The 15,080-nt window shown below is 43.2% G+C and overlaps 1 protein-coding gene across 1 annotated transcript in view; it reads right to left on the bottom strand.

The window, feature by feature from the left end:
• Nucleotides 1-15,080, bottom strand: part of Dop2R (dopamine D2-like receptor) — a 435,398-nt gene that overhangs the window by 281,098 nt on the left and 139,220 nt on the right.

The raw sequence follows: 15,080 nt of genomic DNA, 5'->3' as shown, positions 1-15,080 counted from the left end.
TAGAAATGTGGAAGACGATCGTCCGTTACAATTAACGCGAGCATGTAGACGATAAAGCGATGCGAATGATACGTGCGCGCTGTGTGTTAGATAAATAGCAGAAAAATGTAAATAAGAAGAACAGCAGAAAATTAATTTCGCCGTGTATATACAGCTCTTTGTATCAGACAACTTTTTGCTGGGAAACGTTTTTATTTTATGAATCATGTAGTTCAGGAGAAAAATTAAAGCGACGAAGTTGAATTAACCCTTTGCACTCGAGCGGTGACTCTGAAGCAGCAGAAAAATTGTTGCATCGCGTTTCAAGATAACTTTTATATTGTCAAAGTATAGCTTTAAAATATTGTTAAAAGCGTAACCGTTGTTTGAGTCGCAAGACCCAATTTCGTATGCGTAACACGCACTTTGTCGTGTAGAATGGAAGTACTATAAGTCTGAAAAATGATTTTAGATTTACAATTTAAATGGCTTCGAGTGCAAAGGGTTAAAAAATTAAAGTGTCAGAGTCATTCACTCGACCCGCTTGTTTCAGTGCATTCGGTGATGCCAGACTTTTTCCGCCGGTATTGATGTTGCAGCGACGTTCAAACAGACTGTCGGCCAATAATTCATAATGTCGTTGCAGAAACTTAGGCGAAACTGGGTAACAGTGTTCCATTGATACCCCAAGTTACGTCTAAATGTTTGTCCAAAGACAGTTCGAATTACTGTGTCTCCTCGAGCAAACTCGACGTGGAATTCTCCTTGGTCTAGTTGTGCCTATTCGCAGGATAGAGAGTAACAATAATTAGACAAATAACTGGAAAGCAAAGAATGAGATCATTTGCTCGTCGAAGGGAAAATTTTTAGTAAAATTTCACCTAGAAACGATCATTCGAATCGTAATATTCGAAGGAAGAGTACGTATACCGAAAAACTTTATCAGGGTGTCCCAAAATTATGATATTTCCGGGAAGCTATAGATTCCTGAGATCATTCGAAGCAACTTTTTCCTTTACAAAAATGTTCTCAGAGGCGTCGTTAACGAGTTATTAACGAAAAACGGTGACCAATGAGAGGCGAGCTCGAGTAGGCGCGAGGCGGCCCGGCCAACGAGCGCGCGAAGCTCATTGGTCAGCGTTTTTCGTAAATAACTCGCAAACGAAGCCGCGGATCGCATTCTCGCAAAGGAAAAAGTTGCTTTAAATCACCTCAGCAACCTCTCGTTTCTCTGAAGTACCATAATTTTGGGACACCCCGTATACAACAAGATATAAATAGAGATAAAACGTAATGGCTGTTCTGAAAGCCGAAGAAACGAGTTGCAGCAAATTCTTCGATCGGATAAAAATATTTTCCACGCATTATTCCACGCAAATATTCAAGTCGCTCTGTCTAATGTTAAAAAATGTTGTTCCATTTTATAAAACCGTCGGCTGGCAGAGCGTCGAGCATCCGGGCACTCGAAGTAATCGATCCTTTCGGTTCGAACAGCGATGAAAAAGGAGTCGTTAATTGCGTGCCGAGATTCGCGGCGTCGAGTGCCAGAAACTGTTTCCAACTCGATTGTCCGTGACGGAGCGTTCCTACGGTCTCGCTTTTCAATCTTTTATTCACCGGCGGAGAGTCGGCGCCGGGCGATGCGTGCCGACGAAACGGTGAGCAGAAGTTGCATCGTCGTGAATAAAACGCCGGCTCGCCCATCGAGCCCCGCGCCAGCGCCCGATCCTTTTGCGACGAGTGCTTTGGGGAGTTCGGCAGCGAGTTCCTTGATGCCACGCTAATAAATAAGGCTCTCTCTCGGTACAGTAACGCTAATGCATGCAGCAATGGTCCCTCTTGAAACAAGCTAGCTGCCTTGGAATTCGCTTGCTTAGCTACGATCGTTTCACGACGGAGGGTGGGGCCGAGGTGGTGGGCGCACGGTTGATCCCGGAACCCGGGTGAAATTGCAATTTCATTCTGCTCCTGGCTAGTTTAACGACAAGGGCCGACCAGCGGTGCATCGGCCAGCAGAATTTGTGGACGCTCGTGGGGATTCGGGTGCGCGCCGATTTCTGTGCACAGAAACTACTGCCACTGCCATTTCTACGATGCCGGACAGAAGAGTGAAAAGGCACTTGACGTATAGTAATTTCTCCCGGAAATGCCAAATTTCCGGTTGCTGTGAATTTCCCTGTGCTAGGTCCTACGCCTATGTAATTTATTGCCACGTTGATAATGAGGTCTGTTTGGACGTGAGTCAAGAAAAAGCGCTGAGCTACAAGGTACAGTAAATTCTCCCTGATTGACGCTGAGATTCTGCACAAAACTGGACAATTTGGGAAGCGGAGATGCGATTATTCGAGCATGGTGACTTGTTTTTATAGTTGTTGACAATCGGTAAATATAAAACGAACGGCAAGGCTCCAATAAGGCTCTCCTCTTCCCAAACTGTCTATTTTTGTGCGCAATCTGAGTGTTAGTTAGGGAGACATTACTGTATACAATAATTTCTCCCGGAAATGCCAATTTTCAGGTTGCTGTAAATTTCCCTGCGCTGGTTCTACGCCTATGTAAGTTATTGCTACGTCGATGCGAGAAGTCGATGCAAGAAAAAACAGGGAATTACAAGGTACGTGGCAGATACTAGATGCATGACCGTTGAATCGCGTCACGTGATCTCTGAATTGCCTTTGAATCGTGTCACGTGGCCTCTGAATTGCCTTCGATTCGCCTTCGAATCGTGCCACGTGGCCTCCTTCGGATCGTGGCAAAAATTAGAAATAAAAAAGTTAAGTCATCGTTTTTATTCTATCATTACTATGTACTCGTATTAACGCTCTAGCGGCCGCTGACACAACAGTTGTGCCACGGCGCAAACTGACGTTAACGGCCGCTGGTACAACACGCGTACCACGCGCGGTGTATTCAGGAAAAGTCGCTACGCGAGGAGTGGGGGCAGGCGACGCACGCGCGAGAGTCCCGCGCAGCTGCGCGGCGCGTCTACAGGATGGCGCCTATTGCATTGTATTGTACCCGCAGCTCTGCGTCGCGTCGCGTTGCCATCGTAGTTCAGAATAACAATGCTCGCCCGGTAGACGCGCCGCGCCGCTGCGCGGGACTCCCTCCGCGCGCGTCGCCGCCCCACTCCTCGCGTAGCAATTTTTCCTGAATACACTGATCGCGCGCCGTTCGGCACCAGCATCGGCGGTACAAACTACTAGTTATTTTCGATTCGACTGTGCACGAGTGCGAAATCGCAATTCACCTTGATGATATAACAATAAACCTAAAATTTCAACATTCGCGAAGTTTACCCGACAATCGATTGCCGATTCGCAAACTATAATTCAATTATAATTTCGTTTATTTGTAAAACAGCAGTTTGATCCAGGATAAAACGTTGGCTCCCCGCGAAGGTTTCTCATAAAACCGCGCGGCTTGTAAAGTATTAATGTACACCGGCATGCTGGTCGCGGCCTTTTTTTGCCGACTGCCCCGAGTTTCTATAAAAACGAGCCGCGAAGCCCGAAGAATCGCGATTCGGTATTCTCAAATCTGCCGGTTTCAATTTCGACCTCCGAACAATTCTGGGAGAAATTACCGTAGCACGGCCTTCGTGCAAAAAAACTGCCCTTTACACCTATAGAAAAACTGCTCTCTTTCGCACAGATTTACGAAATATTCGATGCGTGGTAATAACAGCTCCGAATTCATACCGAAAAACAAGCGGTTTAAACGTTTTAAAACTCCTGCTTTCGGGCTAGCAAACATTCCTCGGTTTAAACGGCTTTCCAGGAATTTAACAGCCGATACTACGTCCTGCAGAGTAATCTGTAATTACGTGATCCGAACAGCCGGAAAAACATAATAACAGAAATATCAATTGTCGGGGCGCGGACACAACTCATATATTTTGTACTCCTCGCGAGAGAGGGAAGCCGGTATTCTAGGTATGCGCGTTGCCGGAAACATTTCAGCAACGTGTACGCGAACTCTCCGAACGTCCATTTAGAGACCGGGCTGTAAAACAAGTCCCGTATCTATATGGGAACTATGCAACCGTTCTGTCGTAAAACAATAGTCGCGTTCCTTTCGAAATGAGAACGGGAAATATGAAATGGTACGTTCCTACCCGACGAGAAAATTGATATTTCGGATTAATTGAATTCCAATTAAAGCTTCCGGTTCCCTGCGAATCGGAATTCCTGTCATCCGCATATCAATGATACCTTTTTGTCGGGAAAATGACAATGGATACCCGTCCAATTGTCGCGGCGAATTTAATATACGTTCTTTTAGCAGCACGACGGGAACGCGTCGTATAAATATTTTACACGTATTGTTCTATGTCAGCCGTATGACGACGGCAACGGGCGAAAACATTCTTAAAAGTGAGAATTAATAAAAATGAGTTTTTACCGAATATCTCTAAAACTGTCTGACGCGCGAATGGGAATTGTGACATTAACGTAGAAAATCATTGCGAGTACAATTTGGATGTTCTATCATATTTTTGTATCGAAACATCGACGAACGCTGATGCGTTCTATATTATAATTGTATTATAATATTAATATTATGAATATTATAACAATTAATTAATCTCACTTCCCAAATGTTCTATTAAAATATAATTTCGTCGACAGCATTTCGTACTAATGTTTCGACAATTGTTTCATTATTAACGCGTCAGGTGGCGAATATTAATTATAAAAACTCGCGCGAAAAAGACGGTGTCATTGAATTACTGAGATCGAAATTAGAAATTGAAAATTTATTTAGAAATATTAATCTTAAAATATTAGTTTAACTGTATTTATTATTCTGTATTCTCAAAATCCTGGGAACATTTTGTTGTTCAATATATTGCAATAAAAATTAACTTCAAAACCTATTCAAAAATTAGTATCATATAAATTAGTATCATATATATATAAATTTTATATATTAATATAAACGAATATAAATTAAATTATATATATATATAAATTTTACTTTATTATTTTTTATACGACTGAATTTTTTAGTCTTATATATGTATTCTAATGAAATAAAGTACATTGATTTTACCAAATTGTTGCTAAGCAGTCAAAGTGTTAAAGATATTTATTTATTATTATTAGATATTATTTATTATATTTAGATATTATTTATTATATTTGCTAAGCAGTCAAAGTGTTAAAGATATTTATTTATTATTATTAGATATTATTTATTATATTTGCTAAGCAGTCAAAGTGTTAAAGATATTTATTTATTATTATTAGATATTATTTATTATATTTAGATATTATTTATTATATTTGCTAAGCAGTCAAAGTGTTAAAGATATTTATTTATTATTATTAGATATTATTTATTATATTTACATATTATATTTAGATATTATTTATTATATTTGCTAAGCAGTCAAAGTGTTAAAGATATTTATTTATTATTATTAGATATTACTTATTACATTCAGATATTATATTTAGATATAATTTATTATATTTAAATATTACACTTATAAGCTTATTACAGAAAGCCATAATCTCTACACGCGACGGGGCAAACGTTTCCAACGAAAGGTCGAGTATCCGGAGGAATTGTATGGAACACCTGCGACGTACGGAGAACGAGTTTCAATTCCGCGGAGATGGTACGAAGTTGATTGGCCACTCAAAGAGTTAACGATTGAATTTAATTCCGGAAGATTCTGTTTCCCGGATCCGCCGATTCGATTGGCCCGGTCGGTCGGATTCCGTTCGGCCCCGACGGAAGCCGCCGTCGCCGCCGCCACCGCCGCATCGTCGAAAAATTTCGCCGGTGTATCGATGTAACGCGGCGACATCGATCGATCGTCGCCGCCGCAAACGTGCTATCGATCTTCTCGCTGCCGCCGCCGCCGCGGTTCATCCCCCGAATACGATTCTCCTTGGGAAAATGGAGCGGAGCCGGAAGAAGAGTAGTATGTGGGATAAAGAAGGAGATCGACGAGGTCGATGTAATCCGATTTCAAGGCTTCGGGATAAAGTCCGTTTGATTTCTTTCCCTCCTGTCCGAGGGAAGCCGCGTCAAGCGAAGTTTTCGGCGGTGAACCAGCCACTACTTGGCCGGACGCCGGAAAGCTCGGCTGCGACGCGGGACAAATGAGTGCAAAACTGTGACCACGGCCGACGCGCCAGTGGTCGGATTCCGTGAGAAAAGAAAGCGGATAAAAAACGATATCGCAGCTATTACTATTATGTATTTCAGCGTTACTTTTACATTTTATGTTACTAGTATTTTTATATTACTGGTGTACCAAAATTATGGTACTTCCGGGAAATGAGGGGTTGCTGAGATGATTTGAAGCAACGTTTTCCTTTGCGAAAATGCGATCCGAGGCTTCGTTTACGAGTTATTAACGAAAAACGCTGACCAATCAGGGGCGAGCGCTCGACCGGCGCGAGGCGGCCGAGCCAAGGAGCGGTCGGCGCCCGGTTCCGCCGATTGGCTCGGCCGTCGCGCGCCAACTGTTCTCGCCTCTGATTGGTCAGCGTTTCTCGTTGATAACTCGCAAACGAGGCCTCGGAGAAAATTTTTGTAAAAGAAAAAGTTGCTTCAAATGACCTCAGCTGCCCCCCATTTTCAGTAATTAAAAAATGAAATGAAAATTCAACGTATTCGATCGGACGCGACTCAACAAATGCGAGAGATGAAAAAGTGTCCTGTGACGTAAATTGTAACGTAACGTACTATGTACGTTAAATTCTGTGATAATTATTTATTTTCAAAGAACGAAATAATTATAAACGATTATATAAATTTAGGATGATTTAATCGAATACCAGCGAATAAATTATGCGTCGTAGGAATATTTTCTAAAGCTGACCTTTTTCGAGAGATCGAATACGAAACTGTGAAGGCGTTAAAAGAATTTAAGGATATCGTTACATTATTTTCGATTTATTAAAACAATTAACAGAGGCAGAACATCTTCATCGAATTTATCGGTCTTCGAATTAACTTACAAACAATTTTTATTTTGCACAAAGATCCGCGATCTGGCCAATATCATTATCATAATTTTATCGTTATTATTATTATTATAAAAATTATCATAATTCTGCTAGTACATTGCTAGTATAACGAAATGTGACACCGTTCCATTTCAGTTTCCATTCGGCGAATCAAGGCTGCGCGAAATCTAATTTTCCTCGAACGCGGTTACTTCAAAGTTTTCCAGAGAAACGTGAATTTGCATAAAATGGCGCATAGTCCGAGTCCGCCGAAATCTTCCTCCGCATTGCAGAATTTAAATAATTCTGCTCGCGCATAATTGACCGTCGACCGCGCGTCGATTCATTAACGCCGATCTCGTTGTTGTCGATCGAGCCTTTATAACCTACGAGAACACGCCGAATCGTTGGATCACGGTTAAAAATCTAACCTCGAAAACGCGTCACATAACCTTCAATATTCATACGCCGTTTCGTATCCGAGAAGAAGAAGACTTTTTGGCAGAAACCTAATTTTCTCATATCGATGTCCAGTGAACTTTTATCGCTTGTTAAACGTCCATTATCCTCGAAAGTGGAAATATTAATAAAAATGATCGTAAATTGTAATAGATACGACCATTTAAAGTCGAACATTTCGAACGCTACATTCGACGCCAAAAATATGCTTATTTTCCTCGCGATGTCCCGACGAACCTAATTAACTTTTTCCTTTGCTATTTTTTAACATTAGGAGGCAATATTTCTCGTTAGGAAACAATAGCTTAAATTAAGATTATTGTATCTCATATCGATGTCCAGTGAATTTTGATCGCTTGTTAAACGTCCATTTCCCTCGAAAGTGGAAATATTAATAAAAATGATCGTAAATTGTAATAGATACGACAATTTAAAGTCGAACATTTCGAACGCTACATTCGACGCCAAAAAATATGCTTATTTTCCTCGCGATGTCCCGACGAACCTAATTAACTTTTTCCTTTGCTATTTTTTAACAGTAGGAGGCAATATTTCTCGTTAGGAAACAATAGCTTAAATTAAGATTATTGTATCTCATATCGATGTCCAGTGAATTTTGATCGCTTGTTAAACGTCCATTACCCTCGAAAGTGGAAATATTAATAAAAATGATCGTAAATTGTAATAGATACGACAATTTAAAGTCGAACATTTCGAACGCTACATTCGACGCCAAAAAATATGCTTATTTTCCTCGCGATGTCCCGACGAACCTAATTAACTTTTTCCTTCGCTTTCTTTTTTAACATTAGGAGGCAATATTTCTCGTTAGGAAACAGTAGCTTAAATTAAGATTATCGTATCCTATATATGAAAAATATAATGTTCAATAAAATACAAAAAGTGTAAAAATTCTTTACGTTCGACAAGGAATTATCTTTCGACACCCAAGGTCTCACAGTTTCGGACAAACGGTATATTTTCAGGATACTTTCCTCTACGTAATTCTGTAAAAGTTACATACCAAGACGAACCAGATTGTAAATTATTACGTTTCAAAGATATCGACGTTACGTTACTTCGAGGTTAAAGATATCGAAGATAATCTCTCTGTGTTCCAGTCGGTATATTACAGAATGCTTCTTCATCTGTAAAAATATCAACGGATATTTACAATTTTTAATTATTCCATATAACATGAAAAATATAAGTAAACCAAACAAACTTTGTAACGTTACAATACTAACGTTCCAGGTACGTTAGCATTGCAATGTTACAAATAGTTTGTAACATTATATTTGAACAATTTTTTTCTCACAAAAAACGTCAATGAGAATTAATTAAAAATTATTGTTTAACAAATGTAAAAAAAGATTTAATCATCTACAGTAGAAAATAACTATTTTTTAAAATATTTTCGGTGAAAATTTCATCGCGATATCTTTGATGGTTCAAACGTTATAACAGAATGTCGCTGAATTTCTCGATCCAGCCCACAGTGGCGTCGCCTCGAACAACAATAAAACGTCGCCACGAGGCAACGCTGAAAAATGAGAGAATCGAATATTGAAAAATCGAGAGAATCGCGTAACAACCGAATATTAATAACCTTTTTTTCCCAGTGGCGATAATTCTTGTCGGCGGTCGTGTCGCGGCGCGGGCGTCAAAGATAACGCCGAAAATAAATCAGAGATCGATGCGCGACCGGATCCGCGTGCCCGTGGATCGTCGCTGATTTTTCGAGTACGTGCATACAATGTATTCGTGCGCGCGCGCGCGTCCGCGGACTACGTTCGGTTAACTACGCCGCATTAAATTCGAGGCTGCGCGCTCGGTAATAAAACGTGGCATTTGCAGGGTCTGCCCTCTCTGAATATTGCACGGCTCAAATATTTAACGTTTAATGGAGGGTCTGCCGAAGGGACGCGCGGGATCGTCGCTTGGCTTGTTAAAAATGGAACGCGTTCCCCGCGGCCGTACGTGCCCGCGACATAAATCCGCCGCGTTATTTTCTTTCTTTTTTTTCTTCGGCGAACGAACGCCGCTTACGAGCATCTAATGCCAACGCGGGGACTCAACGTAAATAAGTAAGAGGGTTTCTGCGTAGGATTCCGTGACACGGTCTCGAGAAGCGTCTATCCCGGTCTACACCGGCCCGTTACGTTCCGGCCCGCGAGATATCGAAGCGAAACAAAGTTTGTCGTCCGCTGAAAAATAAATGACCGAGGAGCCGTACAAATTGGAACGCGAAATTCGTCGTCGACGAATTCTACGTTGTACGTACGTACGGATAGGTGTCGGTATTGTCGCGCTTTCTGAATGAACGTGTCCCAGAAATATCTCGCAATCCGAAAGTAGGGGATTCCTGAGGCGATTCGAAGCAACTTTTTCCTTAGCGAAAATGCGATCCGCGGCTTCGTTTACGAGTTATTTACGAAAAACGGTGCGCCAATCGGAGGCGAGATCGTTCGGCGCGCGGCGGCCCAGTCAACGAGCGCACGGAGCCCGGTTCCGCTCATTGGCTCGGCCGCCGCGCGCCAGCCGCGGCTCGCCTCTTATTGGTCAGTGTTTTTCGTTAATAACTCGTGAACGAAGCCACGGAGAATATTTTCGCAAAGGAAAAAGTTGCTTCGAATGACCTGAGGAACCTCCTTATTATTCTCAAATATTAGATTTTATTACTTTGATAAAATACCGCAGCGTTTGGGGCGTCCGCAGTAACACCCACGCTTTACGAAACTCTGTTTACATTTTCTTTTTTAAATTACATCTACAACTAGCTTCATCGAGCCAACCAGCAAATTCAATGAATTAAAGATACGGCTTGAACGCGTTAAACGCTCCGTAGCGTTGCCGCCAACATTATTTGCGACGTTCCCTCTGCCTGTTTACATAAGTGGAGCTTTTAGACAACGAACGAGAAACGTTTATTACGGTCAACCTTTTGCAGTCCAAAGTGTTTCCTACCCTTTGTTTTGAAATCTGTTGTAAAATTATATATGATTCAATTGCAGTTTCCCACGTGATTTTACAATTTTAGTACAGTTCCAATAACGTTTACAACAGCTGGCAAAAATGGTGCAATTGTTGTTACGCGCCAGGATAATCGTGGAATTATTTTATATATATAATATAACATCAAAAGTCAATGAATGAATTAAAACTGCGATTTTACTGTCACTTGCACGTCACAAACTATCAATATCAAACGTATACAAAATTATGAGATTAATTTTTAGAAGATTATTATAATATTACTACAACAATTACTATTATATAATACTGTACTTTAGAATATACTATAAGAGACACTATAAAATGTTAGATTATTAGATATTTGTTACATATTAGATTATCATTATTAATATTAGATTATTAAATATTAGATTATTAAATATTAAATTATTTTTATAAAATATCGCAGCATTTCGGGCGTCCGCAGTAATACCCACACACTCACCCCACCCGGTCCGGTTAGCATTATTAATATTAGATTATTTTTATAAAATATCGCAGCATTTCGGGCGTCCGCAGTAATACCCACACACTCATCCCACCCGGTCCGTATAGCTCAATGAACCTAAACATAGATGTAATTTACTAATAAAAAGAAAAACCCCAGCCGGAATTTCTCGATCGCTTCGCGGCCGACGTTTCTTTCCCGCATGGCAAACGAAGTCTGCCGGTTCGAACCGCGGCGTCGGATCGCGAACAAATAAATCGCGGCGTTCTCGACGCCGCGCCGGCAGATTGAAACGAAGCCGAAGTCGCCGTCGCGGTTAATTTACTCGAATGTCTCGGATAGGGCCGTAATTTTCTATTTAGAAGCTCCCGGTGCGTTTAAGTGCCACCGTTGAATTTACTGTTACTCCACTTACTCTTGCTATCCGCGCCGGCGGTCCCCCCCCCCCCTCCCGCAGCGGCGCCCACACGGCCAACTGTTCCGCGGCAGAAAATTGCACGAGTAATTCCATTTATCGCGCGAACGCGACCTTTCTCTCTCTCTCTCTCTCTCTCGCCCTCTCGCTCCGGTAATTTATTTTTCAACCGGTTCGGGCGTAAACCTTTCAACCGCGAATGCGTGAAAATTTTACAGGTTGCAACACCTCCGTGATCACGCGAAACCCGATCCCTATCTCGCCCCGTTCCCGTTCCCATTCGCCGAGCGCGTGCTGCCGGCGCGGCGCGGCGCGGTGCTCGTGTCTGCCTCGACGGAAGCGCCGCGTAACTTCTTCCTGAAACGATCGTCCGAAATTCAATTTTCTGTTTGCCGATGTCTTTCCGGGCTGATAGCGTCGGAGGTCAGACTTTTATCCGGGGCCGATCTGCCCGAACATCGTTAACAAGGAAAGTTCGGCAACCGAAGCCAAGTTCCGGTTTATTTGACTGCCTCGCGATTTTATGGAACGCTGCTACACGGACGCGCCGGCCAACTTCTCTCGGTTCTCTCTCTCTCTCTCTCTCTCTCTCTCTCTCTCTCTCTCACGTTGGAAGGGGTGACTCTTCGTGGTTGATACGCGTTGTTTTTTTTTTCATTTTCTTGCAGTTCGGAAAGCACGAAGACGCGCAGGTTACATTTTATGCTCGAAGATGAGTCGCCGACGAGGAAAATACGGCCACGTGCACCTCCGAATTGCCTTCGAATCGTGTCACCTAGCCTCCGAATTGCCTTCGGACCGTGGCAAAAATCGTGTCAGTTAGGGAGACATTACTGTATACAATAATTTCTCCCGGAAATGCCAATTTTCAGGTTGCTGTAAATTTCCCTGCGCTGGTTCTACGCCTATGTAAGTTATTGCTACGTCGATGCGAGAAGTCGATGCAAGAAAAAACAGGGAATTACAAGGTACGTGGCAGATACTAGATGCATGACCGTTGAATCGCGTCACGTGATCTCTGAATTGCCTTTGAATCGTGTCACGTGGCCTCTGAATTGCCTTCGATTCGCCTTCGAATCGTGTCACGTGGCCCCCTTCGGATCGTGGCAAAAATTGGAAATAAAAAAGTTAAGTCATCGTTTTTATTCTATCATTACTATGTACTCATATTAACGCCTTAGCGGCCGCTGACACAACAGTTGTGCCACGGCGCAAACCGACGTTAACGGCCGCTGGTACAACATGCGTATCACGCGCGGTGTATTCAGGAAAAGTCGCTACGCGAGGAGTGGGGGCAGGCGACGCACGCGCGAGAGTCCCGCGCAGCTGCGCGGCGCGTCTACAGGGTGGCGCCTATTGCATTGTATTGTACCCGCAGCTCTGCGTCGCGTTGCGTCGCCATCGTAGTTCAGAATTACAATGCTCACCCGGTAGACGCGCCGCGCCGCTGCGCGGGACTCCCTCCGCACGCGTCGCCGCCCCACTCCTCGCGTAGCAATTTTTCCTGAATACACTGATCGCGCGCCGTTCGGCACCAGCATCGGCGGTACAAACTACTAGTTATTTTCGACTCGACTGTGCACGAGTGCGAAATCGCAATTCACCTTGATGATATAACAATAAACCTAAAATTTCAACATTCGCGAAGTTTACCCGACAATCGATTGCCGATTCGCAAACTATAATTCAATTATAATTTTGTTTACTTGTAAAACAGCAGTTTGATCCAGGATAAAACGTTGGCTCCCCGCGAAGGTTTCTCATAAAACCGCGCGGCCTGTAAAGTGTTAATGTACACCGGCATGCTGTCGCTGCCTTTTTTCGCCGACTGCCCCGAGTTTCTATAAAAACGAGCCGCTAGGCCCGAAGAATCGCGACTTAATATTTTCAGATCTGCCGGTCTCAATTCCGACCTCCGAACAATTCTGTGAGAAGTTATTATATTTCTTAAAAGATTTCGCGCGTATCAGATTTGTTGCGACCTCCAACTGTTTTAGATTACAACATCGTAATCCTTGACCAGTTTTTACGATCGCGTTAGAACCGCAGCAACAGCATTATCCGCGACGCCCGGCCGGTACGCGCCGTTACTATAATAATTCTTGCATGGATAAGACCGATGCGCTATGCGGTTTCGGCTATCTAATCGGGCCTGGACCGTTTAACGGAAACGAACGGCCGGCTTCAGGATACGCCGGCTCGCCGGTTAAATTTAATTTTTTATTCGGCCGGGGCAACTGAAATCACGCGTGCTACGGCTGATCCCGGTTTCGCAAACGGCCGGTTGCAACGCGATACCCTGAAGAGTTAAACGGCGGCGCATAATGGCAGCACGCACGGTAAAAGTTCAACTGCCGCGTTTTTCTATTCCACCGCTATCAAGGATATCGCGGCCGGCGATCTAGGCGAGCATTAATCTTAAGGTCAACGGAGCAAGCGGCTCGTCCCGTGCCACGTTAACATCAGTCAGCCTCGGGGCAGCGTCTCGGCTGCGGGATCGGCGAGGATCGATCGAAAGCGCAGCTTTAAAACGCCGTTGCGAATCGTCGATATATCTGGCCGGACGAAAGTCATTTTGGCGACAGTTCGCAAATGCTTCGACCTTTTTTCGAAAATTCGAAGTAATAATTTGTAAAGCTCGATGATAAACGTCGCATCTGTTCGAGTTAACATAAAGATCTTATTATTACCACAAGGTGAGCTTTTTCTTTCCTAAGGAAAATCATGGTCAGGATATTCAGTTTGCACCGTTTGCATAGTATAAAAAGCAGTTTTCTATTCGACTAATTCGATAATTGATTAATTGAAGGGGTGAAGGGGTTAAGCAACGCACAGAGTGTCCATTTTATCAGGAAATCCAAAATATTTCGCGAGCTACGGAAGACAGTGAAAAACTGTTCTTACGAAAGTTATTCGATTTAATGAGATAGATTACACGGTTTCAATAGTTTTTACGTGAGTGTAATAATGGTAGAGATTTCAAGGTCAAGTTAATTTCTTTAAATGGAACAGTATACTTTTTAATTTATAACCTATTAGCAAATTTTGAGACCAGTTCAACAACATATTATTTATCGTCATTCCGAATGCAATACTCCTGCAATAAAAAAAGAGTATTTTATTCATTAAATGTAATAATAAGTTACAATACTATAATAATAAAGAATAATAAATAATTTACAAGTAATTTATTCACGAGAGTAAATAGTAAACAATTTTACAATCGAACTCTATATATTCAAGTCCTATGTAATTAAATCCAGGCTTGGGTCTGCGTTGACCCCGAATCCGCTGCTCGCGGTCATAAACCGTCCGAGGTTTAATTACGTGGGTTAATTACGGCTCAGCTAACGGACGCTTCTTTCGAACTATTGGAAAAGTCACTTATAGCGATTCTAGGCTGCCAAATCTTGATTTCGGACTGTAGATCGCCGAGGCGAGCGAAACCGTAGCGGATTCGGTGGGCGCCGATAGCAGAACAAATAAGAGAACCGCTCGAGAAATCGCGGCTTCTCTCAGTTCGAACGCCAACCGGCGGCGGACTCCCGCTCTCTTGTGTTTGGCTATCGCTTCAAACTCGTCGCCGTTCTGGAACCGCCGTTCGCTCGGGCAGATGGCTCCCCCACCACGCCGCCTGCCGCGCCGCCCGCCACGCTGCCCGTCCCCTCGCGATGCCCGCCGCGCTGCCCGTCCCGCCGCGCTGCCCGTCCCGCCGCGCTGCCCGCCGCGTTGCCCGTCCCACCGCGCTGCCCGCCGCGTTGCCCGTCCCGCCACACTGCTCGCCGCACTACCCGTC

Source organism: Megalopta genalis, chromosome 8, assembly GCF_051020955.1.
Source record: "Megalopta genalis isolate 19385.01 chromosome 8, iyMegGena1_principal, whole genome shotgun sequence".
Taxonomy (NCBI): domain Eukaryota; kingdom Metazoa; phylum Arthropoda; class Insecta; order Hymenoptera; family Halictidae; genus Megalopta; species Megalopta genalis.
The sequence above is the reverse complement of the archived record's forward strand: the minus strand, read 5'-3'. Positions and strand labels throughout refer to the sequence as shown.